Genomic DNA, 4,451 nt, shown 5'->3' with positions numbered 1-4,451 from the left:
CTGATCACCTATCGATCTTTCTTCCCATCACCGAGCGCAACCCCGACGTACCCCTTTCCCCGCCGGCTTTGAATTGCGGACGGATTAACTGGCTTGGGCCCCGCCAGCTGGAACAACTCGTGTGGTTGTTCCGATGACCGGACCACCTGCGTCGTGATTGCAAGCGGCGTGAGGAAAGTTTTTTACAACCAGTAAGTTGTGTCTGCCTCTCCATTCACCAGCCCGCCCTGACGTACGAGCGTAACTCGAGTCGGCCCTGGCCGTCCGAGACGCTTCCATTACTTGATGCGGAGAAAAAGTGAATAATGGATGAGGCCAAGAAGGCTGAAATGTTTAATGCTTTTCTTTTTTTTTTTTTTTTTTTTTTGCTTCAGTCTTTACTAAAAAGGTGAACTGTGATCAGATGGCTAACACAATTAACATCAGAAACAAGGGGGATGAAGTCAGGATAAGACAGGGAAAAATAAATTAGAGACTATTTAGATAAATGAGGTTTTTTCAGCCCAGCTGGGCCTGAGTACTTAGGGAACTGTTCTGAGATTGCTTCAGTCTGTTATCCTTTATTTTTGATAACTTGTGAAAGATGGGCAGTGGCCTAGAAGTAAAAGGAAAACAGTGTTTTATCTTTCAAAACTAGGGAAAAGAAGAGTTTAAAAATTACAGACTAGTCAGTTAATTAATCAATTGGTTTATAAGCATCTAGAATATAGGAAGGTGGTAAGTAACAATCAAGATGAATTAATTAAGAACAAATCTTGTGCTGACTAGGTTCTTTATGTGACCTTTATCAGGCCTTGTGAATAGGGAAGAAGTCATAGATGTATCGCATTTTGACTTAAGTGGTCTTTTGATGCCACCTCACGTGACATTCCTATCTCCTTTCACACAGATTTAGGAGCAAGAGCTATTGTCACAGTTTTAATTCCAAATTCCCCAACCAAACCAATGCCCTGCTGGAAAGCGAGTGTAACTCCAGGATGTTGCCCTCAAACTTGTATCTGGGGCAGGATGTTGTTATGTGCTCCATGGTTTGGTCAGGGTTTCCACAATCATAGCCAGGAGAGGTTTTAGGTGCCACTTATACATCAGGTGGCCACACCGGCCATGTCCAGTGCATATCCTATTAAGGTTTGTCTACATGCTCCATGGATGATTGAAGCCCAGTTTTTGCATTGTTGGGTGATGTGACGGCGACGGGCCGCTGTCATGGGTGCAGGTGGAGGATAGGCAGGATAGGGGGGCAACAACACCCCCTCAAGAAAGCCACGGGCCGGGCTACTCACCCCCGGGAGGGACGACGGCGTCAGAGCTGGGACCGCAGCAGCAGACGCGGCCGCTACACCGGCTATTTAAACAGCTGTTCCCGACAAGGGGAGCAGCTGAGCAGGGTCAGGGCATTGATCTGGGAAATCTCCCTATCCTGGAGGAGTATTATTTCTAAAGATCAGGGGAGGAAAGAAAGGAAACGACCCAAGCTAGCAGCCAGGTTAGCCGGGTTCCAAGACAGGCGGACTGAAGTCGACCGTTGGCTTGGGTCCCTCTGGTCCCTCTGGTCGGGAACTCTGGACCCTCTGGTCGGGAACTCTGGTCCCTCTGGTCGGGAACTCTGGTCGGCAAGAAGGCCGGCGAATAGCAGGCAAGTGACCACCTCACACACAAGTGACCGGTTGGCAAGTGGACGGGGTGTAGGGGTGGCGGAGCCGCGTGGAACACCTGAGGACCCAATCGTGAGTACCCCACGTCGGGTAAGCCCCTTTGGTAGAAGATCTCCACTGAACCCCTCCTTCGAATTACCAATAACATCAAAGTTGTGGCAGGCGGGATGAGGGGAGGGGCTACCGGACGAAGGGTGGCACCGGACGTGAGGCCCACGGACGTCACAGGTGAGAAACAAGGTGTTTTTGGGGAAAGTGTTTTCTGTCCAAGGTTTCCTCCAAGATTCTTTAGCGTTGTGGTATAAGAGGGTCTCGATTTCTGCCCAAAAAGTTTTTTGTGAAATCATGTAATGAGTTGGGAGATCTTAAAGGTCTCTGTAGATGGGAAGGTCCAGAATACTATTGATAAACATTATTTCTCTGTATGTTACATCCTGTTGAATAGAGGGAGGGGTAATGTTTGAAAGTACTCATAGCCACTGCACTGGAGTTGATATCAAAGTTCCAGAGATAGTCCTCATTACTGAGTAGAGTTGTGAGTTGATGAGTTTAGTATGTCAACTTGAGGCCCGGATGGATGCACAGTACTCAGCTGTTGAGAAGACCAGGGCTATGGCAGAAGTGTGGAGGATGATGGCTTTTGCACCCAAACTTGTGCTGGATAGCTTTTGGATGATGTTCACTTGTGCCTTTGTTTTCATGGCAGTCTTTCAGAGGTGATAATGGTAGGTTAGGGGGGGGGCAAAGCTCACCCCAAGATAGTTAGGATGACATGCTTTTTCTCCACAAAAGGTGACGCTGAGGGTGTCATGTGCCTTGCAATTGTCAAGATGGAATGCTGAGACGATGGACTTGGTTGAATTTGTTTGTGGTCTTCAATTACAAAAGTATTTAGCCATTATGGACAAGTCAGGGTTCAGTGTGGCTTCAGTCTCCTGAAAAGATTTTGCTTGTGTGATCAAAGCAATATCGTTGGCATAGATACATTTCCATGATGATGTGTAGGGCATATCACTTATGTAGTTGTTAAAATGTGTCAGTGCCAGAACACTACCCTATGGGAGGCTGTTGTTGCACCCCCTACAAAAAGGCACTGCTGACACTGTTGGTGACTCCTGCGGGCAGTTGCCGCTTGACACCCGCCAACAACATTGCCAGCAGCATCTGTGGGTAGTCTGCAATCGCCGCTGGCCACTGCCAACACTGCTGGCGGCGCCTGTGGGTGGCTGCCAACCTCTGGTTGGCACTCGCCAAGGTGCCGGTGCCGTCTGCGGGAGCTCCTGCCACTGCCAGCGCAGCTGTGCCCCACCAGCTGCTGAGGGCACGTGTCATTCATGGCAGCCCCCGTCTTGAGCTTGCAGTGAAAACCATCCTTGATGTTTGTAGTGATGGCAAGGACTTGTTCGCAGCAGCTACAATGGGGTCTAAAGTCAGCCTGTTTTTGGGGGAGTAATAGGTTGATGATAGGGTTAATTCTTAGAAGGGTGAGCCACTCCAGGAGCTTATAGGTTGTGCAGAGCAAAGAGATGGGCCTGTAGCTCCCAGGGTCCTCTAAGCAATCTAAAGAAATATGATCTAGATTGGGGGTGATCAAGACCTGGTCCACAGGCCAGATCTGACCCACTGAGTCATGTCATTTGGCCTGTGGGCTCCCCACAGGTCTGGAAATTGGGTGGTGTGTGAGTGGTATCAGTGTTAATTGCCAAGGCTCCCAAACCCACAGCAATTAATACTACTGCTGCTCAAATTTCTGGACTTAAATTTCTGCCACTGCTCAAATTTCTGAAACCAAAGGTGACCCACAATACTGTTGACTGACCCTACATGCTGGATTGGGCCTCTGGGGCTGTATTTTGCTACTGTAGCAGGGTGTGCACACAGTTGGAAAACCATACTCAAAGAAGAGTTAGTAATAGTTCACTGTCTAACTGGAAGGATATATTAGGTATAGTTCTGCAGATAGTTATCTTGGGTATGATACTATACAATATCTCGGTTAATGATCCGGGTAAAAGATTACTGAAAATAGGAATGTAATAATTTTTCATGTCCTCTAGGACAAGAAATAATGGGCTTAAACTACAACAAGATGGCTTTGATTTGCCAATAATTAGGTGCAAGCACAAATATCCCAATATTAAGAAAAACTTTCTAACCATAAGCAGAGTTAAGCTTGGAATAGATAACTCAAGGTAGTTGTAGAGTCTCCATTATAGAAGGTTTTTAAGCACAGATTAGCTAAGCATTTATTAGAAAAGGTTTATGCAGGATTTATCCTGTCTTAGGATAGGGCAGGAGTGGAATAGATGACTCTTGAGGCATCTTTCATGTTCTATAATTTTATGGAATTTTTAACTCTAAACATTCAGAAATCAATTCAGTGCCCCAGGAAATCAGAGCTTTTGATGTAAAACCAAGCAATTTAAAACAAATCAATTTTTCTTAGTTTTCTTAAAACAGATACCAGCCCTTCTGGTTTTTACTCCCTTTTATATGGTGCTTTTTTCAAGCTTTTCTTCACAGTAATGAGAAGCTTAATATGTGTGCATAAATAAATGCCTGAGCTTCTTGCATAATCACTTATCTCCAAGAGCTGAGGTTTTATGCAACACATCAAATATTATAAAACTCGCAGTAAAATTTGTAATAGATAGCAACAATACATACATCCAGTAATTATAAATCCATCCATTAAGTAAATCTCATTATTTATTTCTGTAGCGTGCTCTCTCTGTAGTGTTGCTGATTCACGTACTGTAGTCTTTTGCCATGCCATATACAATGCACATGGCACTT

Source organism: Alligator sinensis, unplaced genomic scaffold (assembly GCF_000455745.1).
Source record: "Alligator sinensis unplaced genomic scaffold, ASM45574v1 scaffold65_1, whole genome shotgun sequence".
Classification (NCBI taxonomy): domain Eukaryota; kingdom Metazoa; phylum Chordata; order Crocodylia; family Alligatoridae; genus Alligator; species Alligator sinensis.
This window is presented reverse-complemented; position numbering follows the sequence as displayed.